This window comes from Mobula hypostoma, unplaced genomic scaffold (assembly GCF_963921235.1).
Source record: "Mobula hypostoma unplaced genomic scaffold, sMobHyp1.1 scaffold_36, whole genome shotgun sequence".
Classification (NCBI taxonomy): domain Eukaryota; kingdom Metazoa; phylum Chordata; class Chondrichthyes; order Myliobatiformes; family Myliobatidae; genus Mobula; species Mobula hypostoma.
This window is the reverse complement of record NW_026948187.1, coordinates 6555269-6580245: the sequence shown is the minus strand read 5'-3', so window position 1 is coordinate 6580245 and position 24977 is coordinate 6555269. Positions and strand designations below refer to the sequence as shown.

General features: G+C 49.7%; 1 gene segment (V, D, J or C); it reads left to right on the top strand.

Annotated features, from left to right (window-relative positions):
• The window catches only part of LOC134341568 (T-cell receptor beta chain C region-like), a 65992-nt gene that overhangs the window by 12782 nt on the left and 28233 nt on the right, over nucleotides 1-24977 (top strand).

Below are 24977 nucleotides of genomic sequence, written 5' to 3'. Positions count from 1 at the left end.
GCTGGTTTTGGAACAGGCCCCGGCCGCCGTGTACTGGCAGCGAGCAATATTTCGGCAACGGGACCAAACTGGTCGTCTTCGGTGAGTCGGCTGTTTTCTGATGCTGAGTCCATTTGACTCGGAGGGGAGGTGGGGGGTGGTAGCGGGACGAACAAGCGGGGTAGAACAGGCAGTTTCCAGGGAGAGAAGCGGGGAGACGCGAGAGGTCCCCTGTGAGGGAGAGGGACGGGAAAATAGAGAGCAACAGTGGGGAACAGAAGAGGAGGGGAAAGAGAGAGGGGTACAGAGAAGAAGGGGGTGATATGGAGGGGAAAGGCATAGAGACTGAGAGGAGGGGAGAAGCGGAAGAGAGAAGGAATGGGAGAGAGGAAATGGAGGAAAAGAGGGAAGACAGGGTAAAGGAGACAAAGCGGAAGGAGAAAGAGAGGGAAAGTGTAGAAATGAGCGATAAAGGTGGAGAAATGAGGGCGGGTGGGCTAGAGAGCCTGTTTCCATGTTGTATCAGTCCACGGCTCTCCGTGGAGGGAGTTGGCGGATTTAGCCCAGTCTCGGCTGAGACAGAGAACGAGGGCTGGTTTTGAAACGGGCCCCGGCCGCTGTGTACTAACGCTGAGCAGCATTTCGGCAACGGGACCAAGCTGGTCGTCTTTGGTGAGTCGGCTGATTTCTGGACTCGGGGCGGCAGGTGGGCATAGATTTCAGGGCGGGAAGTAACCCCCGAGTTATTCCCACAGCGGGGTTGGGGGTGGGGAATGGGGGCTGGATGGAGTTTGAGAGAGGGGGCACGGGAGAACTCCCCCTGAGAGAAAGAGAAAGAAGGGAGATTTTATTTTCCCGGCAGAGAAAGATCGACAGTGGGATAGGGGAAGGTGAGAGGAGAGCGAGAACGAGGGGGAAACGAGAGACAGGAGAGATAGAAGGAAAAATTGGGAGGAGTGGAATACAAAGGTTGGCCTGGCGGGAATGGGAGAGAGGGGAGAGAGGAAAGAAAGGGAGAAGAGAGGTGGCGGGGCAAAGAGGTAGATGGAGTGGGAGCCGTAGAGGGGATGAGAAGGGAGAGGGGACAGGGGAGAGAAAGGGGAAGCGGGAGTCTGAGGGGGAGATGGGGAAGAGAAAGGCGTGAGAGATGAGCAACTCGAAGTGAGAGAGAGAAATAGAGGGGGGAGCGAATTGGAGATAGAGTAAAAAGTGCATCTGAAGGGTGTCAGAGGGGAGGGAGGGTAATACGAGAGCGGGAAAGACGCGGGGAACAGGGGAGACGGGGTGAAAGGGGCTGGAGAGGATGGGGGAAGAAAGAGCGGAAGAGGGAGATATACTGTTGAAAACAGAGTCATTGTCGATAGGGATGGGATGCTCCGACAGGTGCACATACAGAAGGTTAGAGGCCAGGGTTTGTTTAGAGACTGCCCCGAACCGGTGTGTAGTTACAACGAAGCCTACTTCGGCAACGGGACAAAACTGGTCGTTTTTGGTAAGCGGCAGCGTGTGTCTAACGCGGCAGAGCGAGACAAGGGAAGAGACAGTGAGACGGAGGGGGAGAGACGGCAAGGGAGATGAAAGTCAGGAGAGGGAGACGACGGGACAACAGAGAGTGTTAGGCAGAGCAAGGATACATGAGAGTGACAGGGAGAGACAGACGCAGAGAGAGAGATTTGTCTGGCGAAAATAGGTTCATTGTCTGCAGAGAACGGGTGCACGGACAGGGCTGGCGGAGGGAGGTGTACAGGCACAAGGCTGGGGGGTCAGGTCTTGAGGTCTTGTTTAGAGACAGCCCAGAACCGCTGTGTAATACATATGAAGCCTACTTCGGCGACGGGACAAAGTTGGTCGTTCTGGGTAAGTGAGGGCTCGCAGAGCAGGCTGGAGGGCAGGAAAATAGAGTTGGGCTATTCACGCAACCGGGCGTGAGGGAGGAGAGGAAGAGGAGGCCAGACAGAAAGAGAGGGTGTGGGAGTGACAGAGAGCGGGGTGCAAGAAGGGGAGGGGGGGGACGGTGAGGGGCGGGGGGGGAGTGAGAGAAGGGTGCAGAGGGGAGGGGGAAGGGAGTCAGGGTGGGAGGGAAATGAGCAAGAAAGTGCGATGGGAGAAGAGCAAGAGACGGCGGAACTGGGGGAGAAGGGACGAGACAGAGAGAGAGAGAGAGAGAGAGAGCGGGTCGATGGGAATAGACCGTGGAGGGGAGCTGTGCCGCCGGGGCTGCCGGCGACGTGTGCGCGGGCATCAGGTTAGAGGCCAGGGTTTGTTTCGAGACGGCCCCGAATTTGCGGGTAATATTACCGAAGCCTGCTTCGGCGACCCTCGGTCGTTCTGGGTCGGAGAGTTCCCCTCTTCCTCTGAAGTTAACTCCGAGAGGAGGGGGGTGGTGATGGGGCCGCTAGATGCTTGAGGGATCGGTGCGTTCCCCAGGGTCGATTTGGGCGTCGGGAGAGAGAGAGAGAGAGAGAGAGAGAGAGTGAGAGAGAGAGAGAGAGAGAGAGAGAGAGAGAGAGGAAGAGAGGTGAGAGAGTGAGGGAGAGAGAGAGGGAGAGACCAGAGAGAAAGAGAGGGAAAGAGAGAGGAAGAGAGGGGGAGAGAGATAGAGACATAAATAGATAAACAGGAAGGCGGAGAGATTGCAGGGGAGAGAGAGAGACAGACAAACAGGTAGGTTCATAAACAGAGAGGGGGAGAGAGTGAGGGAGAAAGAGAGAGCTAGAGAGCGAGGAAGGTGGGGGGGAAGAAAACAGACAGGGAGACCGATAGAAGGATAAGCAGAGAGAGGGAGGTGGACATATACAGATAGAGAGAGGTAGATAGTGCGAGGGGAAAGAGAGAGATAGAGAAGTGGACAGACAGAGAGACGCAGAGAGTGGGGGAGGTGGGAGAGAGGCAGACAATGAGGGAGAGACAAGCAGAGCTGCAGAGGGTGAGAGAGAGGGAGAAAGAGAATGTGACAGATGGAGGGATGAGAGATAGAGAGAGAGACACAGAGAAATAGGATTGGGGGGCAGAGAGAGAGAGACAAAGAGCTCAAGGGGGCATACGGGGGAAGGGAGACAGACAGATAGCAGAAGGCAGAGAGGGATAGACAGAGCGGGAAAATAAACAGAGGGAGGACAGAGAGTGGCAAAAGAAGACGTGCAGAGGGAAAGGCAGAAATGGAGGGAGGTAGGAGAGAGTGAACGCGAGGAGGGATTGAGAGAGGCAGAGAGCGAGAGGGAGACGGATAAGTCCCCGGGGGCTGACGGAATATTCCCCAGGCTGCTCCACGAGGCGAGGGAAGAGATTGCTGAGCCTCTGGCTAGAATCTTGAGGTCTTCGTTGTCCACAGGAATGGGACCGGAGGATTGGAGGGAGGCGAATGTTGTCCCCTTGTTCAAAAAAGGTAGTAGGGATAGTCCGGGTAATTATAGACCAGTGAGACTTACGCCTGTGGTGGGAAAGCTGTTGGAAATGATCCTTAGAGATAGGATCTATGGGCATTTAGAGAATCATGGTCTGATCAGGGACAGTCAGCATGGCTTTGTGAAGGGCAGATCGTGTCTAACAAGCCTGATAGAGTTCTTTGAGAAGGTGTCCAGGCATATAGATGAGGGTAGTGCAGTGGATGTGATCTATATGGACTTTAGTAAGGCATTTGACAAGGTTCCACACGATAGGCTTATTCAGAAAGTCAGAAGGCATGGGATCCAGGGAAGTTTGGCCAGGTGGATTCTGAATTAGCTTCCTGCAGAAGGCAGAGGGTGGTGGTGGAGAGAGTACATTCTGATTCGAGGATTGTGACTAGTGGTGTCCCACAAGGATCTGATCTGGGACCTCTATTCTTCGTGATTTTTATTAACCATCTGCATGTGGGGGTTGAAGGGTAGGTTGGCAAGTTTGAAGACGACACAAAGGTTGGTGGTGTTGTAGATAATGTGAAGGATTGTCGAAGATTGCAGAGAGACATTGATAGGACGCAGAAGTGGGCTGACAAGTGGCAGATGGAGTTAAACCCGCAGAAATGGTGAATCTGTGGAATTCTCTGCCACATGAAACAGCTGAGGCCAGTTAATTTGCTATATTTAAGAGGGATTTAGATATGGCCCTCATGACTAAAGGGATCAGGGGGTATGGAGAGAAGGCAGGTACAGAGTTCTGAGTTGGATGATCAGCCATGATCATACTGAATGGTGGTGCAGGCTCGAAGGGCCGAATGGCCTACTCCTGCACCTATTTTCTATGTTTCTGTGTTTCTATGTGTGAGGTGGTACACTTTGGAAGGACAAACTCCAAGGCATAGTACAGAGTAAACTGCAGGATACTTGGTAGTGTGGAGGAGCAGAGGGATCTGGGGGGTACATGTCCACAGATCCCTGAAAGTTGCCTCACAGGTAGATAGGGCAGTTAAGAAAGCTTATGGGGTGTTAGCTTTCATAAGTCGAGGGATAGAGTTTAAGAGTCGAGATGTAATGATGCAGCTCTATAAAACTGTTCTATGCTCTCTGAGACAGAGAGAGACATTCAGGCCGAGGCGGTGAGAGCGAGAATGAGGGACGGGTGACAACGATAGAGCGACCGAGAAAGGCAGCAGAGGGCTGGACAGGGAGACAGTGAACGTAAGGAAAACACAGGCAGGCCATATCTCCGTTCCCCACCCCCGCCTTTTCTGCCTTTCTCTCTTTCTGAGAGAGGACATGGGAGAGAGAAAGGAGAGAGAGAGAGAGAGAGAAGGAGGGAAGGGGGATTTACAGATCATCCCTCAATTTCCTTCACGCCAAGGAAAACGGTCCCAGCTTCTCCGGTCTTCCACTTTTAATTCAGGCCCTCCGGTCCCGGGAACATCTGAGGCAGGAGGGTGAGGGGCTGACCAGACAGACTTTTCCTAAAATCCCGGGTAGACGTAAGGGGGGAAGGTCACAGCCTTTTTCCCCCGGGGGGGGGTCGGGGGAAAGAGGTGCGAGATGATTCTTTTCTGATTCCTCACCGGCTTAATCCCAGCCTTGCTACAGCTGGGCGACCTGACCTGCGCCCTGAATGCGGTAGGTTGGTGAGACACACACACACACACACACACTCAGCTGGCATCCATGGAAATGAGTAAACAGTCCATACTTGGGGCCCAGACCTTTATTTCAAATGTTTTTATTGTGAAACAACATCAGCTTAACCATGACCGACAATGTCGTAGAGTACAATAATTCTTTTGTTATTATCTTTCTTATAACAACTTAATGAAAGTCAAATGAATGTATGTAGAACAGTACACACAGTACAGGCCCTTCGGCCCACAATGTTGTGCTTACCCTAAAATCCTGCCTCCCATATAACCCCCCACCTTAAATTCCTCCATATACCTGTCTAGTAGTCTCTTAAACTTCACTAGTGTATCTGCCTCCACCACTGACTCAGGCAGTGCATTCCACGCACCAACCACTCTCTGAGTGAAAAACCTTCCTCTAATATCCCCCTTGTGCTTCCCATCCCTTGCCTTAAAGCCATGTCCTCTTGTATTCAGCAGTGGTGCCCTGGGGAAGAGGCGCTGGCTGTCCACTCTATCTATTCCTCTTACTATCTTGTACACCTCTATCATGTCTCCTCTCATCCTCCTTCTCTCCAAAGAGTAAAGCCCTAGCTCCCTTAATCTCTGATCATAACCCATACTCTCTAAACCAGACAGCATCCTGGTAAATCTCCTCTGTACCCTTTCCAATGCTTCCACGCCCTTCCTATCGTCAGGTGACCAGATCTGGACCCAGTACTCCAAGGCCAATTCTCTGGATTTTTTCAAAAAAGAGTCGGATAGAGCTCTTAAAGATAGCGGAGTGAAGGGATATGGGGATAAGGCAGGAACTGGATCCTGATTGTGGATGATCAGCCATGATCACAGTGAATGGTGGTGCTGGCTCGAAGGGCTGAATGGCCTAGTCCTGCACCTATTGTCTATTGTCTATTGTCTATTGTGTAGCCTGACCAGAGTTTTATAGAGCTGCATCATTACTCATAACTCTTAAACTCTATCCCTCGACTTATGAAAGCTAACACCCCATAAGCTTTCTTAACTACCCTATCCACCTGTGAGGAAACTTTCAGGGATCTGTGGACACGTACCCCCCAGATCCCTCTGCTCCTCCACACTACAAAGTATCCTGCCATTTACTTTGTACTCTGCCTTGGAGTTTGTCCTTCCAAAGTGTACCACCTCACACTTCTCCGGGTTGAATCCATCTGCCACTTCTCAGCCCACTTCTGCATCCTATCAATGTCTCTCTGCAATCTTCTACACTATCCACAACACCACCAACCTTTGTGTCGTCTGCAATCTTGCCAACCCACCCTTCTACCCCCATGTATGTATTGTGAACAAGCAAAAAGCAAAGGAAACACGACCACCCCGTCTCCTTCCCCCTTCCCAGCCCGACCCTCCCCTCACCCCTCCCGTATTCACTCTTTAAGTCCTACCATCCCCCACACTTAGTTCAGCTGTCGGTATCTTCCAAATACAACAGCAAAAGTTGCCCGATTTTTTCAGATTCCTTGAGTCTGTCCTTGATAACGTATCTGATTCTTTATAATGGCCAGAGTATCCTTTAATGCAGCCAGCCGTTGTCTGAGTGATGGAGTTGCCTCCTTTTTCCAGAACATCAGTTTGAGTTTCTTTCCATTAGGTCAGGAGTTGTTGCTGGGTAGCCTCGCAGAGGTTCCAAAAAAAATTGTTAAAATGGGGTCTGGTATCATCTGAACTTTTAGTACCTTAAATGGGACCTCAAATATTTGCTTCCAGCGCTCTTGTATTCTGGGACATAAAGCATAACTGTGTGGGCATGTGGCCAAGTGCTGAAGGCACTGGACCAGGGAAGGTCGTGAGGTCGAGCCCCAGCCGAGGCAGCGTGTTGTGTCCGTGAGCAAGGCACTTAACCACACAGTGCTCTGCGACAACACTGGTGCCAAGCTGTATGGGTCCTAATGTCCTTCCCTTCGGCACCATCAGTGGCGTGGAGAGGGGAGACATGCAGGGGAGAGCTGCCGGTCTTCCATACAACCTTGCCCGGGCCTGCGCCCTGGAGAGCGAAGACTCTCCAGGTGCAGATCCATGGTCTCGCAAGACTAAGGGATGTCTTTATTTAATGCATAGCTATGTAACAAATTTGCCTCCCAGGACTGGCATTTCTCACATCTCCGGGAATATTTTATGAATCCTCAGTTTTGAGTAATGTAGAACATGTAGGATTTTGAATTGTATCAAACAATGCCTGGCATTGATGGACAGGAGTTAACATACTCCGAAGCCTCATTCCATATAACCTCCTCTATCTCGGTCCCCAACTCCTTTTCCCACTCTTTCTTTAATACTCTCCGTTGTTGTTTGGGGCCCGGAAGGGAAGGAGTGGGGTTCATGACCTCAGTGCAAAGGGAGAAATATCCGGTCTGAATAGTCTGTCTAAAGGGGAGGGAGGTGGAGGATGAGGGAGTGATAAGGCAGGAGAGGGGAGGCGAGATAGGGCATGGAAAGAGACTATTTTTCTGAAACGGGGGTGCAATTTAAAAAGGTCCCAGGTGCACTGGGCCCTGTGAATCCTCGGGCAGGATTCCCTGAAGGGTAACTTGCAGGTTGAGTCTTTGGTAATGAAGGCGGATGCGATGTTAGCATTGATTGCAAGAGGACAGAATCGGAATCCGTATCAGAACCGGGTTTATTATCACCGGCATGGGACGTGAAATTCGTTAACTTAGCAGCAGCAGCTCAATGCAATGCGTAATCTAGCAGAGAAAACAGTAATAATAAATAAAATTAAACATAATATTAAATAAACAAGTAAATCAATTACGTATATTGAATAGATTGCTTAAAAATGTGCAAAAATTGGAAATGCTGTATATTAAAAATAGCGAGGTAGTGTCCATGGGTTCAATGACCATTTAGGAATCGGATGGAAGAGGGGAAGAAGCTGTTCCTGAATCGCTGAGTGTGTGTCTTCAGGCTCCTGTACCTCCTACCTGATGGTAGCAGTGAGAAAAGGGCATGCCCTGGGTGCTGGAGGGTCCTTAATAGTGGATCTTTCTGAGACGTCGCTCCCTGAAGATGTCCCGGGTACTTTGTAGGCTAGTGTCCAAGATGGCGCTGACTAGATTTACAACCCTCTGCAGCTTCTTTCCGGCCTGTGCAGTAGCCCCTCCGTACCAGACAGTGATGCAACCCGTCACAATGATCTCCTCGGTACAACTATAGAAGTCCGGAATACAATAGCAAGGATGTAATGCTGCGACTTGATGGGGCATTGGTTAGGCCGCACTAGCGAGCGGTTTGGAGTTCTCTATCTGTGAAAGTACGTGCTAGCATTGGGGAGGGCCCAGGGGAGATTCACTAGAATGATCAACGAAATGAAAGAGTTAATGCATGATGAGTGTTTGATGGCTCTGGGCCTGTACTCGCTGGAGTTTAGAAGAATGAGGGGGATCTCATTGAAACCTATCGAATATTCAAAAAGGCCGAAATGGAGAGAATGTGGAGAGGATGTTTCCTATACTGGGGGAGTCTAGGACCAGAGGACACAGATAGAGTGGATGTGGAGAGGATGTTTCCTATAGTGGGGGAGTCTAGGACCAGAGGGCACAGATAGAGTGGATGTGGAGAGGATGTTTCCTATGGTGGGGGGAGTCTAGGACCAGAGAACACAGATAGAATGGATGTGGAGAGGATGTTTCCTATGGTGGGGGAGTCTAGGACCAGAGGGCACAGATAGAGTGGATGTGGAGAGGATGTTTCCTGTAGTGGGGGGAGTCTAGGAGCAGAAGGTACAGACAGAGTGGATGTGGAGAGGATGTTTCCTATAGTGGGGGAGTCTATGACCAGAGGGCACAGATAGAGTGGATGTGGAGAGGATGTTTCCTATAGTGGGGGAGTCGAGGACCAGAGGACACAGATAGAGTGGATGTGGAGAGGATGTTCCCTGTAGTGGAGGAGTCTATGACCAGAGGACACAGATAGAGTGGATGTGGAGAGGATGTTTCCTGCACTGGGGGAGTCTAGGACCAGAGGACACAGATAGAGTGGATGTGGAGAGGATGTTTCCTGTAGTGGGGGAGTCTAGGACCAGAGGACACAGATAGAGTGGATGTGCAGAGGATGTTCCCTTTAGTGGAGGAGTCCAGGACCAGAGGTCACGGCCTTAGAATAGAAGGACATCCACTTAGAAGGGATATCAAGATAATTTTTTGCATAGGTTCGTTAGCAGTCAGGACGTGAAAGGTCAAGAGGAGAAACTGGCGTCACAGGTAGACAGGGTTGTAAAGAAAGCTTTTGGCATCCTGGCATTCATAAATCTAAGTATTGAGTAGGGGATTTTGGATGTTATGAGGAGGTTGTATAAGACATTGGTGAGGCCAAATTTGGAGTATTGCGTGCAGTTATAGTCACCTAACCATTGGAAGGATATCAGTAAGATTGAAAGAGTGCAGAGAAGATTTGCTAGGATACTGCCGGGTTTTCAGGAGTTGAGTTTACAGGGAAAGATTGAATAGTTTCCGACGTTATTCCTTGGAGCGTGGAGGAATGAGGGGAGATTTGATAGAGGTTTACAAAATTATGAGGGGTATAGACAGAGTAAATGCGAGTAGGCTCATTGCACTTAGATGAGGAGAGATAAATACGAGAGGACGTGGCTTTAGTATGAAAGGGGAATGGTTTGGGAGAAACTTCTTCACTCAGAGAGCGGTGGGGGTGTGGATCGGGCTGCCATCCGATGTGGTAAATGCGGGCTCCCTCCTACGTTTTAAGAATAAATTGGATCGGTAGATGGATGGGAGAGGTCTGGAGGGTTATGGACTGGATGTGGGTCAATGGGACTAGTGGAATAATGTTTCGGCACGGACTAGAAGGGCCGAACGTCCTGTTTTCTGTGCTGTAGTTGTCTATTGGGGTTCTATGGTTCTAATGAATCAGATGAAATGGCGGAACAGACTCGATGGGCCAAATGGCCGAATGTTGCTCCCATGTCTGATGATCTGAGGGCCTATGCTGAAGAAGGGAGAGGGGAAAAGAGGGACAGAAAGTTGCCGGAGAAGGGTCGGTCAAGTTTACCGTCTCCCCGTCTCTTATGAACACGAACAGCATTTAGCTGTCGAGGCTCCTAGACCCCGAGCTCTCCCAGTCCCTCCCCCACCCCCGCCTCGCCTCCCGACCGCGACACGTTGCCCTCCTCGCGGGGGTTGCAACGGGCGAGGGTTGAGGTCGGGGAGGGCCCAGCTCATGGCCGCGGCGAGCCCGGGGGCGCGGGGTCCTGTTCGCGTACGGCGCCTGACGGCTGTGCTCCGGTAACGAAGCCTACTTCGGCAGCGGCACCAAACTGGTCGTTCTGCGTAAGGCAACACCCGCTCGGCTCGAAGGTAGCTTTGCGGGTCGTCGGGGACGGGAGGGTTTGTTGGAGGGTGGGGGTAGAATCGGGGTTACAAGGTGGACAAATCTTTCACCGGGGCTCTGCCGGAGTGAGAGCGAATGAGCTGTAAATAGTGGTTCCCCCCTAGACCCGATAAGGTGTCCCCGGCCCGAAATGGTGACTCTGTACACCTCCGATAGAAGCTGGGTCCCTTTAGCATGTTTTGTGTGTGTGTGTCTGTGAGTGTTATTGTCTGGCATCTCGTCTTTAGAAGCAACTCGGGTTGGACTTCTCCGGAGCGGCGGAGGCCAGTGGAGTGGGGAGTCGGGTCAGGTTTGCAGGAGGCGCAACAGGGCAGACAGCAGGGATCTTATTCCCAAAGCGTCAAGGTGTCTCATACCGGAGGGAAAGGGGCAAATTTAAAATCGGATGTCGGGGAGACCAGTTCTTGTTCTCTTTCCCCCACATGGGGAGCGGTGGGTGTCCCGGGAGGCTGGAGGGCTTGTGATGTTAGGGACAGGTGCGACGGAGCTGTGAAAACTTTCTTCGGCACGGGGAACGGAGGGAAGTCGCGCTGGGTTGTTTTTTTTTGTAAAAACTCGGGCCAGGCCGCACTTTGAGGATCGCGTGTGCGGTCCTGGTCGCCCCCGTGACAGGAGGGGTTTTGGAGGAGGGGAGGGGCGGCGGCGGCGGCGGCGGCGGCGTCGAAGAGGGCGCGGTGGAGGTTCGCCAGGACGCTGAATGGATTAGAGAGGGGTCAGGCAAAATTATGCAAAGACGTCGGGCAAACGGAGTTTGTTTTCTCTGGGGCGGTGCAGGCTGAGGAGAGACCTGGTAGAGGCTTATGCAATTATGAGAGGCATAGCCAGAGTAGGCAGCCCGTACTTTTCACCCGTGGTGGAGGGGGAAGGTGTCTTATATCAGAGGGGCGTACATTTAAGGCGAGAGGGGGTAATCTCACAGGAGAGGTGAGAGGCAAGTTTTTTTTAACACAGAGAATGGTGGATGCCTGCAATGTGGTACCAGGGGTGGTGTTGGAGTCGGAGACGATAGAGGACGTGAAGGGACGTTATATTACAGCTATTTTTTTAAAACTGTGGACAGGCTGCGTCCGGAGTGCTGAAGACGGTCCCGGTCGCCCAGTTGCAGGAATGGAGTGTTACATAGAAAATTAGAAAACCTACAGCACAATACAGGCCCTTCGGCCCACAAAGTTGTGCTGAACATGTCCCTACCTTAGAAATTACTCGGTTTACCCACAGCCTTCTATTTTTCTAAGCTCCATGCACCTATCCAAAAGTCTCTTAAAAGACCCTATCGTATCCGATCTTCTCCACCGTTGCCGGCAGCCCGTTCCACGCACTCACTACTCTGAGTAAAAAACTTACCCCTGACATCTTCTCTGTACCTACTCCCCAGCACCTTAAACCTGTGCCCTTTTGTGGCAACCATTTCAGCCCTGGGGGAAAAGCCTCTGACTATCCACATAATCACTGCCTCTCATCATCTTATACACCTCTATCAGGTCACCTCTCATCCTCCGTCCCTCCAGGGAGAAAAGGCCGAGTTCACTCAACCTATTCTCATAAGGCATGCTCCCCAATCCAGGTAACATCCTTGTAAATCTCCCCTGCACCCTTTCTATAGTTTCCACATCCTTCCTGCAGTGAGGTGACCAGAAGTGAGCACAGTACTCCAAGTGGGGTCTGACCAGGGTCCTATATAGCTGCAACATTATCTCTCGGCTCCTAAATCCAATCCCACGATTGATGAAGGCCAATACACCGTACGCCTTCTTAACCACAGAGTTAACCTGCGCAGCTGCTTTGTGCGTCCTATGGACTCGGTCCCCGAGATCCCTCTGATCCTCCACACTGCCAAGAGTCTTACCATTAATACTATATTCTGCCAACATATTTGACCTACCAAAATGAACCACCTCACACTTATCTGGGTTGAACTCCGGCTGCCACATCTCAGCCCCGTTTTGCATCCTAGCAATGTCGAGCCAAACCTCTGACAGCCCTCCACACGATCCACAACACCCCCAACCTTTGTGTCATCAGCAAACTTGCTAACCCATCCCTCCACTTCTTCATCCAGGTCATTTTTATAAAAATCACAGAGTGTAGGGGATCCCAGAACAGATCCTTGAGGCACACCACTGGTCACCGGCCTCCATGCAGAATATAACCCTTCTACAACCACTCCAGAACAAGCTGTGGGCAAGCTAGTTCTGGATCCACAAAGCAATGACCCCTTGGATCTCATGCCTCCTTACTTTCTCAATAAGCCTTGCATGGTGCACCTTGTCAAATGCCTTGCTTGTGTTATGCTGAGAAGCTTTGGACAGGGGTGCCAGCTAATAAGGAAAGGTCAGGCAAAGTCGGGCTGTCCACCTCGGACATAGAATCACAAACGGACCACTCGGCCCGACGACTCTTCCCCGCTGATTTACTATCCCTCTCAACCCCATCCACCTGACTTCCCACCGTAACTTTGGGCGCCCTGCATAATCAAGATCCTCTCAACCTCCGCTTTAAATACATCTAATGTCTTGGCCTCCAAGCTGGAAGATTCTCCCACCCTCCAGCTAAAGAACTTCCACCTCTTTTCCATTCTAAATGGGCGACCCTCTGTTCTGAGGCTGCGCCCTCTGATTCTAGAGTCCCCAACCAAAGGAAACATCCTCTCTACATCCACTCTATCTGTGCCCTCTGGTCCTAGACTCCCCCACTATAGGAAACATCCTCTCCACATCCACTCTATCTGTGCCCTCTGATCCTAGACTCTCCTCACTGTAGGAAACATCCTCTCTACATCTACTCTGTGTCCTGAGGTCCTAGATTCTCCCCAGTACAGGGAACATCCTCTCCACATCCACTCTCTCTGTGTCCTCTGGTCCTAGACTGCCCCACTATAGGAAACATCCTTCCCACATCCACTCTGTCTGTGTCCTCTGGTCTGAGACTCCCCAACTACAGGAAACATCCTCTCCACATCCACTCTATCTGTGTCCTCTGGTCCTAAGCTCCCCAACTATAGGAAACATCCTCTCCACATCCACTCTATCTGTGTCCTCTGGTCCTAGACTCCCCCAGTATAGGAAACATCCTCTCCACATCCACTCTATCTGTGTCCTCTTGTCCTAGACTCCTCCACTATAGGAAAAATCCTCTCCACGTCCCCTCTATCTGTGTCCTCTGGTCCTAGACTCCCCCACTACAGGAAACATCCTCTCCACATCCACTCTATCTGTGTCCTCTGGTCCTAGACTCCCCAACTATAGGAAACATCCTCTCCACATCCACTCTATCTGTGTCCTCTGGTCCTAGACTCCCCCACTGTAGGAAACATCCTCTCCACATTCCAATCTATCTGTGTCCTCTGGTCCTAGACTCCCCACTACAGGAAACATCCTTTCCACATCCACTCTGTCTGTGTCCTCTGGTCCTGGACTCCCCCACTACAGGAAACATCCTCTCCACATCCACTCTATCTCTGTCCTCTGGTCATAGACTCCCCCATTATAGGAAAAATCCTCTCCACGTCCCCTCTATCTGTGTCCTCTGGTCCTAGACTCCCCCACTACAGGAAACATCCTCTCCACATCCACTCTATCTGTGTCCTCTGGTCCTAGACTCCCCAACTATAGGAAACATCCTCTCCACATCCACTCTATCTGTGTCCTCTGGTCCTAGACTCCCCAACTATAGGAAACATCCTCTCCACATCCACTCTATCTGTGTCCTCTGGTCCTAGACTCCCCCACTGTAGGAAACATCCTCTCCACATCCAATCTATCTGTGTCCTCTGGTCCTAGACTCCCCACTACAGGAAACATCCTTTCCACATCCACTCTGTCTGTGTCCTCTGGTCCTGGACTCCCCCACTACAGGAAACATCCTCTCCACATCCACTCTATCTCTGTCCTCTGGTCATAGACTCCCCCATTACAGGCAACATCCTCTCCACTTCCACTCAGTATGTGTCCTCTGGTCCGAGACTCCCCCATTACAGGAAACATCCTCTCCACATCCACTCTATCTGTGTCCTCTGGTCCTAGACTCCCCCACTACAGAAAACATCCTCTCCACATCTACTCTATCTGTGTCCTCTGGTCCTAGACTCCCCCACTATAGGAAACATCCTCTCCACATCCACTCTATCTGTGTCCTCTGGTCCTACACTCCACCACTATAGAAAAAATCCTCTCCACGCCCACTCTATCTGTGCCCTCTGGTCCTAGACTCCCCCACTACAGGAAACATCTTCTCCACATCCACTCTATCTGTGTCCTCTGGTCCTAGACTCTCCCACTATAGGAAACATCCTCTCCACATCCACTCTATCTCTGTCCTCTGGTCATAGACTCCCCCATTACAGGCAACATCCTCTCCACGTCCACTCAGTATGTGTCCTCTGGTCCGAGACTCCCCCACTACAGGAAACATCCTCTCCTCATCCGCTCTCTCTGTGTCCTCTGGTCCTAGGCTCCCCCACTATAGGAAACATCCTCTCCACATCCACTCTATCTGTGTCCTCTGGTCCTAGACTCCGCCACTACAGGAAACATCTTCTCCACATCCACTCTATCTGTGTCCTCTGGTCCTAGACTCCCCCACTATAGGAAACATCCTCTCCACATCCACTCTATCTGTGTCCTCTGGTCCGAGACCCCCGCACTACAAGAAACATCCTCTCCACATCCACTCTATCTGTGTCCTCTGTTCCTAGACTCCCCAACTACGGGAAACATCCTCTCCACATCCACTCTATCTGTGTCCTCTGGTCCTAGACTCCCCCACTACAGGAAACATCCTCTCCACATCCACTCTATCTGTGTCCTCTGGTCCTAGACTCCCCCACTACAGGAAACATCCTCTCCACATCCACTCTATCTGTGTCCTCTGGTCCTGGACTCTATTGAAAATGTCTGTCATTGTTTTTTTTTCTTTTTTAAAATTAAGTGGGTGCAGATAGTTCGGACAATCTGAGTCGATTCCCCCGGCTGTAGACCTCAAATACCAGAAGGCAGGTGTTTACGTTTGGAGCAGGGGGAAAGTCTGACAGAGCCTTACAAGGCCGTAAAACACAGATGGTTTGAAAGACGGAGTAAGAGGAAAGATTTTTTTTTGTTGTTTACGCAGAGACTGTTTGCAGTGGCTTAACAGAAGCGCTCGTGGAAGCAAGCAGTTAGGTGGAGGTTTAAAAGACCATTGGACTTTTAGATCGACATACCATAAGTCCATAAAATATAGGAGCAGATGTGGGCCATTCGGCCCATCGAGTCTGCTCCGCCACTCAGGGTAGGACTGATCCAATTCTTCCAGTCATTCCCCCACTTCCCTGCTTTCACCCCGTACCCTCTGATGCCCTGGCTAATCAAGAACCTATCTATCTCTGCCTTAAATGCACCCAATGACTTCAACTCCACAGCCGCTCGTGGCAACAAATTCCACATATTTACCACCCTCTGACTAAAGTAATTTCCCCGCATCTCAGTTCTAAATGGGGTCGTCCTTCAATCCTGAAGTCGTGCCTTCTTGTCCTAGACTCCCCTACCACGGGAAATAACTTTGCCATATCTAATCTGTTCAGGCCTTTTAATATTCGGAATGATTCTATGAGATCCCCCTTCATTCCTCTGAACTCCAGGGAATACAGCCCAAGAGCTGCCAGACGTTCCTCATACGGTAACCCTTTCATTCCTGGACTCATTCTCGTGATTATTCCCTGAACCCTCTCCTTACATTTTGTCCAACCTCTGCTTGCAGCTTATGCCCTCTGTTCTAGGCAATATCCCGAGGCAGCTCCCAAAAGCCCGACACCCCCAGCACTCATTCCGTGACGGGGCAACTAAACCTGCACAGAATACTCCGCCTGTGGCCTGAGAAGTCAAATGAACGGGGGCCAATACGCAGAGGATGGCATGTCAGGATAGGCAGAGCATTGTGGGCCGAATGGCCTCCCCAGCGCCGTGCCGTTCCATGTCCTATGCGCTCCAATCGCCGGGTCACGTGGTCCGCCAACTGGCCCTTCGGCCCGACCCATGCCTGCCAGCCAAGGCGCTTCCACTGGCCAGCCCCACTTTCCCGCCTTTAGCCCATTTCTAAACAAGGGGCTCACTCGTCTGTTCTCTCTCTCTCTCTCTCTCTCTCTCCCTCTCTCTCTCTTTCCCTCTCTCCCTCCAGTCCTGCCGAAGAGTCTCTTTTTCCGTGGGTGCGACCTGGCCTGCTGAGTTGCCCCCGGCATTTTGAGGGCGTTTGTCTGGACTTCCAGCATCGGCGGATTTTTCTCTTCAAGGGCTCCCAGTCTCCCAAGACGGGATTGGACAGGCTAGAGGCAGGAAACATGTTCCCGATGTTGGGGGAGTCCATAATAGGGGCCACAGTTTAAGAATAAGGGGTGGGCCATTTAGAACGGAGTTGAGGAAAAACATTTTCACCCAGAGAGTGGTGGTTCTGTGGAATGCTCTGGCCCAGAAGGCAGTGGGGGACAATTCTCTGGATTCTTTCAAGAAAGAGATGGACAGAGCTCTTAAAGATAGCGGAGTGAAAGGATATGGGGATAAGGCAGGAGCAGGATACTGATTGTGGATGATCAACCATGATCACAGGGAATGGCAGTGCTGGCTCGAAGGGCTGAATGGCCGTCTCCTGCACCTATTGTCTGTTGTCTATTGACCGATGCCATTAAGTAATAATGGGTCCTTGGAATCCCAGGTGGGCGCCCCCGATCTAAACCTTCCCTGCCCATGTAGCTGCCCGGGTGACATAACTGCACCCATCTCTTCCCCCTCGTCCCATAACCCCCACACTTTCTGGGGACGGGGGGCGATTGGCTCCCACCCCCATCCGCCAGCACTACCAACACCTCAAAGCCAAACTCCCCCAGCCTTTGGAGTTCGGTATCCCCGGTGAAGGTGAGACCATGAGGGCCTCATCCCCTGGAGTGCGGGGCAATGAGGGGCGATTTGACAGAGCTTGTACAAAACTCTGAGGGGTATAGATGGAGTAAATGTAAACAGGCTTTTTTGTCCCCTGCTGAGGTTGAGTGAGACTGGAGCTGAACGGATAGGTTCAGAGCGAAGATGAGGAGGATAAATGTTCTCTCAGACCGAGATGCCGGCCGAACCTGCGGAAGCGGGCTCGATTCCAGCATTGAAGAGAAATTTGGACAGGTGCACGGATGGGCCGAGGGGTGGGGGGAAGGCGGCATCGGGGTATTTGGTCCGGGTGCAGGTCGATGGGACGAGGCGACCTGTGGGTGAAAATTTTACCCCTCTGTTAAATCTTTCTGCCCTTTCATCTTAAACCTGTGCCCTCTTGTATCTGGATTTGCCCGAAAAATAAAATATAGAACATAGAACATAGAATAGTACAGCACAGTACAGCCCTTCGGCCCACAATGTTGTGCCGACCCTTAAACCCTGCCTCACATATAACCCACCACCTTAAATTCCTCCATATATCAGTCTCTTAAACTTCACTAGTGTATCTGCCTCCACCACTGACTCAGGCAGTGCATTCCACGCACCAACCACTCTCTGAGTTAAAAATCTCCCTCTAATATCCCCCTTGAACTTCCCACCCCTTACCTTAAAGCCATGACCTCTTGTATTGAGCAGTGGTGCCCTGGGGAAGAGGCGCTGGCTATCCACTCTATCTATTCCTCTTATTATCTTGTACACCTCTATCATGTCTCCTCTCACCTTCCTTCTCTCCAAAGAGTAAAGCCCTAGCTCCCTTAATCTCTGGTCATAATCCATACTCTCTAAACCAGGCAGCATCCTGGTAAATCTCCTCTGTACCCTTTCCAACGTTTCTACAACCCTCCTACAGTGAGGCGACCAGAACTGGACACAGAAATGTATACGCTTCTCAGTGTAGTTCACAGATTTCATTGCAATCTACTGTCTAACATGGGCCCCGGAGACAGAGGTCACCGGGTCACCGGGTGCAGCGGGGAAATTGTAAATGAATTCAATTAAATTGGCTTCATTACTGCGGAGAGTGGTGCGGGCAACCCAGCGTATCTGTCGTTATGAACTTCCCACTATTACAAAGATTGCCTGTCTGTCTAGGTACCATATACGCTGCGGACTTTTGCGACCGTGGTTTTCCATGTAGATCTCTCCTTCGTTTTTTGGATGACTTCCATTTCCTCGATGTGTAGCCACCTGACTGTGCGTTCCCCTCGATCTTTCCAGAGAGTATGAGTTTTTCTAGTTCATCTTTCCTCATGATGGGTCCTCGGAATCTGAGTTGTCTTTCTCTTATTGTTGGTATGAGTGATCGAACTGCCTGGGTTGTTCTGAGAACTTCTTCATCTGATTGGAGCGACTGGGCTTGTATACACTGGAATTTAGAAGGCTGAGAGGGGATCTTATTGAAACGTGTAAGATTATTAAGGGATTGGACACGCTGGAGGCAGGAAGCATGTTCCCGCTGATGGGTGAATCCAGAACCAGAGGCCACAGTTTAGGCCATTTAGAACGGAGTTGAGGAAAAACTTTTTCACCCAGAGAGTGGTGGATATACGGAATGCTCTGTCCCAGAAGGCTGTGGAGGCTAAATCTCTGGGTGCTTTCAAAAAGGAGATGGAGATAGTGGAATCAAAGGTGATGGGGATAAGGCAGGAACTGGATACTGATAGTGGATGATCAGCCGTGTGAATGGCGGTGCTGGCTCGAAGGGCCGAATGGCCGACTCCTGCACCTATTGTCTATTAGTACAGGTCACTCTATCGATTCCTCTTAATTTCTTGTCTACCTCTATCATGTCTCATCTCGTCCTCCTTCTCTCCAAAGAATAAAGCCCTAGCTCCCTTAATGTCTGCTCATAATCCATACTCTCTAAACCAGGCAGCATCCTGGTAAATCTCCTCTGTTCCCTTTCCAATGCTTCCACAACCCTCCTACAGTGAGGTGACCAGATCTGGACACAGTACTCCAAGGCCAATTCTCTGGATTTTTTTCAAAAAAGAGTTAGATAGAGCTCTTAAAGATAGCGGAGTGAAGGGATATGGGGAGAAGGCAGGAACTGGATCCTGATTGTGGATTATCAGCCATGATCACGGTGAATGGCGGTGCTGGCTCGAAGGGGCCGAATGGCCTACTCCCGCACCTATTCTCTATTGATGTGTGTGTGTGTGTGTGTGTGTGTGTGTGTGTGGTCCATGATATTTTTAACATTCTCCTGTCGAACCATAATTCAGCTGCTTCTCGTCTCTTTTCCATTGCTGGGGAAACGGTCCAGTATTCGCTTCCATAAGTCGGGATAGAATAAACGTAGCACTGCAGTGTTCTGCTTTTCAGTGTGTCTTTCTGTCTGTTAATGTGGTCTTCCGCCATTGCTGTTCTGTATTTGATATCTGTGTCGCACCATCACTCGTTATTAGCCTGCCAAGATATTTGAATTACAGAGACAGGTATGGAAAAAGGGCCCGAAGGATCACTGGGGACCCGAGTCACCCCCAACACAAACTGTCCCGGCTGCTACCGCCCGGGAAACGGTACCGCGGCATAAAAGCCAGGGCTAACAGGCCCCGGGACAGCTTCTCCCACCAGGCCACCAGATTGATTAACTCGCGCTGATTTGAGTGCATTTCTATGTTACATTGACTGTTCTATTTATTATAAATTACCACGACTGCACATCGCACATTGAGATGGAGACATAACCTAGATATTTTTACCCCTCGTGTGCGTGTGAAGGGTGTAAGAAATAAAGACAATGTAATCCAATTCCTTCACGTACACGAGGAGCAAAAAATCTTTGCGTCACGTCTCCGTCTAAATGCGCAGTTTATAGTAGTTTATAATAAATAGCACGTGCAGCGGAACAGTCAATAAAACATAGAAATACAGTTGTGTCAGCGTGAATTAATCGGCCTGGTGGGAGAAGCTGTCCCGGAGACAGTTGGTCCTGGCTTTTATGCTGCGGTACCGTTTCCCGGACGGTAGCAGCTGGGACAGTTTGTGGTTGGGGGTGACTCGGGTCCCAAAATGACCGTCCGGGCCCTTTTTACACACCCGTCTCTGTAAATGTCCTGAATAGTGTGAAGTTCACGTCTACGGATGCGCCGGGCTGTCCGCGCCCACTCTCTGCAGAGTCCTGCGATTGAGGGGGGTACGGTTCCCGTACCAGTCAGGATGCTCTCAATTGTGCCCCTGTAGAAAGTCCTTGGGACTTGAAGTCCTCTGTTCCTCGAGGTAGATAGGGTCGTAAAGAGAGCTTTTGGTACATTGGCCTTTATTAATCGAAGTATTGAGTATAAGAGCTGGAATGTTATGATGAGGTTGTATAAGGCATTGGTGAGGCCGAATCTGGAGTATGGTGTTCAGTTTTGGTCACCAAATTACAGGAAGGATATAAATAAGGTTGAAAGAGTGCAGAGAAGGTTTACAAGGATGTTGCCGGGACTCGAGAAACTCAGCTACAGAGAAAGGTTGAATAGGTTAGGACTTTATTCCCTGGAGCGTAGAAGAATGAGGGGAGATTTGATAGAGGTATATAAAATTATGATGGGTATAGATAGAGTGAATGCAAGCAGGCTTTTTCCACTGAGGCAAGGGGAGTAATAAACCAGAGGACATGGGTTAAGGGTGAAGGGGGGAATGTTTAAAGGGAACATGGTGGGGGGGCTTCTTCACACAGAGAGTGGTGGGAGTGTGGAATGAGCTGCCAGACGAGGTGGTAAATGCAGGTTCTTTTTTAACGTTTAAGAATAAATTGGACAGATACATGGATGGGAGGTGTATGGATGGATATGGTCCGTGTGCAGGTCAGTGGGACTAGGCAGAAAATGGTTCGGCACAGCCAAGAAGGGCCAAAAGGCCTGTTTCTGTGCTGTAGTTTCTATGGTTTCTATGGAGTTGGCCAAAGTAACTTGGAAGGAGCTGCAGGCAGGGATGACAGCCGAGCAGCGTGCGTTTCATGAGAATGGTGCAGGTCACATGTATCCCAAAAATGAAGAAATAGTCAAATGATAAAATAGTACGACTATGGGTGACGAGGGAAGTCAAAGCTATTGCAAAAGCCAAAGAACAAAGCAAAAATTAGCGGGAAGATAGAGGACTGGGAAGTTTTAAAAAACGTGCAGCGTAACCATAAAAAAAAATCAAAAGCAGAAATATAAAAGCAATATAGCAAATAATATCAAACTGGATAGTAAAAAGGTCTTTTTTTTTCAAGTATGCTAAAAAAAATAAAAGAGAATTGAAAGTGGATATAGGACCGCTAGAAAATGAGGCAGGAGAAATAATAACGGGGGAGAAGGAGGTGGCTGATTAACTAAATGAGTATTTTGAGTCACTCTTCGCTGTGGCTCAGAAACAAGCAGCAGGTCAGATGTCGAAGAGTGCGAAGGAAAGGAAGTGGTTGCAGTTACTGTTACAAGCAGAGAGGATGCTCAAAAGGCTGAAAGACCTAAAGACACATAAGTCACCCGTCCAGAGGAAACGCACCCTGGGGTCCTGAAAGAGGTAGCGTTAGAGATTGTCGTGGCGTTAGAAATGATCTTTCAAAAATCATTGGACTCTGGCATGGTGCCAGGGGACTGGAAAATATGAAATATCACCCCACCCATTAAGAAAGGAGGAAGGCAGCAGAAAGGAGACTATAGACCGGTTAATCTGACCTCAGTGGTTGGGAAGATGTTGGAGTCAATTGTTAAAGATGAGGTGATGGAGTACTTGGCGGTGACACAGGACAAGATAGGCCAAAGTCAGCATGGTTTCCTTCAGGGAAAATCCTGCCTGACGAGCCTGTTGGAATCCTTTGAGGAGATTACAAGTGGGATAGGTAAAGGAGATGGAGTGGGTGCATCCGAAGGCTTTTGACAAGGATGCCACACCTGAGGCTGCTTACCAAGTTAAGAGCCCATGGAATTGCAGGAAAGTTACGAACATGGTTAGATCATTTATTGATAGCTAGTCATAGTCTTAGTCATACTTTATTGATCCCGGGAGAAATTGGTTTTCGCTACAGTTGCACCATAAATAATTAAATAGTAATATATAAATTATGCCAGGAAATAAGTCCAGGACCAGCCTATTGGCTCAGGGTGTCTGACCCTCCAGGGGAGGAGTTGTAAAGTTTGATGGCCACAGGCAGGAATGACTTCCTATGACGCTCTGTGTTGCATCTCGGTGGAATGAGTCTCTGGCTGAATGTACTCCTGTGCCCAACCAGTACATTATGTAGTGGGTGGGAGACATTGTCCAAGATGGCATGCAACTTGGACAGCATCCTCTTTTCAGACACCACCGTCAGAGAGTCCAGTTCCATCCCCACAACATCACTGGCCTTACGAATGAGATTGGTGATTCTGTTAGTGTCTGCTGCCCCAGCACACAACAGCAAACATGATCGCACTGACCACCACAGACTCGTAGAACATCCTCAGCATCGTCCAGCAGATGTTAAAGGACCTCAGTCTCCTCAGGAAATAGAGACGGCTCTGACCCTTCTTGTAGACAGCCTCAGTGTTCTTTGATCAGTCCAGTTTATTGTCAATTCGTATCCCCAGGTATTTGTAATCCTCCACCATGTCCACGCTGACCCCCTGGATGGAAGCAGGGGTCGTAGGAGGCAGCGAGTGGGAATAAAAGGATCCCTTTCTGGTTGGCTGCCAGTGACTAGTGGTATTCTGCAGGGATCTGTTGTTTTTTCATGCTGTATATAAATGATTTAGATGATGGAATAGAGGGCTTTGTTGCCAAGTTTGCAGATGATACAAAGATTGGTGGAGGGACAGGCAGCGTTAAGGAAACAGGGAAGGTGCAGAAGGACTTAAACTGATTCGGAGGATGGGCAAGAAGGTGGCAAATGAAATACAAGGTTGGAAAATGCATGGTCATGCACTTTGGTAGCAGAAGTAAATGTGCAGACTATTTTCCAAACGGGGAGAAATTCCAAAAATCTGAGATGCAAAGGCGCTTGGGGGGAGTCCCTGCGCACAACACCCTGAAGGTTAACTTGCAGGTCGAGTCAGTGGTGTGGAAGGAAAATGCCATGTTAGCATTCATTTCAAGAGGTCTAGAATACAAGAGCAGGGATGTGATGTTGAGGCTTTATAAGGCACCGGTGAGGCCTCACCTTCAGTATTGTGAACAGTTTTGGGCCCCTCATCTCCGAAAAGATGTGCTGGCGTTGGAGAGGGTCCAGAGGAGGTTCACAAGGATGATTCCGGGAACGAAAATGGTTATCATACGAGGGACGTTTGATGGCTCTGGGTCTGTACTCGCTGGAGTTCAGAAGGATGAGGTGGGGATCTCATTGAAGCCCTTCGAATTGAATGTTGAACTAGTCCGTCTGCCAGTAGGGTTGGTCGGTACCATGCGAGGGGAATAATCCTCATAGTGATTTTTGGCAAATTATACATCTCTAGAGTTGGATAATATGTGATAGCATTGCACCAGTGGTAGCTTCATCGTGCGCTATCGCCCATTTTATAACACTACCTTAAAATAAGCATTTCTGAAAAGTGGCCAATATAAAGTACAACATATATATTCAACCTGGTGGTATTTTGTCATCAGTGATCCCTCAACATTGAAATTTGTCACAATGGTAGCTGAGTTCAAGCACATTTCATCAAATGTTGTTGTAAAATTCTACATTGAAAACTGTATCATTTGTGGCACTCGCAGTATAGTGCCCAATTTCGGTAGATTGAATCATTTCACTTTGAGAAAAAAAATATATTTGTCTGTTGTTTATTTTGGAAAAGTCAATAAAAAAAACCCTAGGACACATATAATCACATGGATTTGTATTGAATTTATTCAGGAATTCAAATAAGTAATCACATTTTGTATATATTCCATATTAACATCAGTACAGCAGATCAAGCTGCCAGCGCTGCAAAGCTATCACATATTTTCTAGCACTCGGGGTGTATACCTTGCCAAAAATCACTAAAAGAGTTATTGCCTCCAGATGGGACCGGTGGCCCAAATTTGGGGTCCTGGCTCATGGACTAAAAGGCCTAGACAGAATAGATGCGGAAAGGATGGTTCCCATGGTGGCGGATTCTAGGACAAGAGGGCACAGCCACGGGATAGGGAGAACCCCTTTCAAAACCGAGATGCAGAGAAATGCCTTTAACCATATAACGATCACAGCACGGAAACAGGCCATCTCGGCCCTTCTAGTCCGTGCCGAACTCTTACTCTCTCTTCTAGTCCCACCGACCTGCACTCAGCCCATAACCCTCCATTCATTTCCTGTCCATATATCTATCCAATTTAACTTTAAACGACAACATCTAACCTGCCTCGACCACTTCTCGTTCCACACAGCCACCACTCTCTGAGTAGAGAAGTTCCCCCTCGTGTTACCCCTAAACTTTTGCCCTTTAACTCTCAACTCGTGTCTTCTAGTTTGAATCTCCCCCACTCTCAATGGGAAAAGCCTATCCACGTCAACTCTATCTATCTCCCTCATATTTTTAAACACCTTTATGAAGTTCCCCCCTCAACCTTCTACGCTCCAAAGAATAAAGACCCAACTTGTGCAACCTTTCTCTGTAACTTAGGCAGAGTCTAAGCAAACTTTACTAGAGAGTTAGCCAGAGGGTGGTGAATTTGTGGAATTTGTTGCCACGGGCGGCAGTGGAGGCCAAGTGTATTTAAGG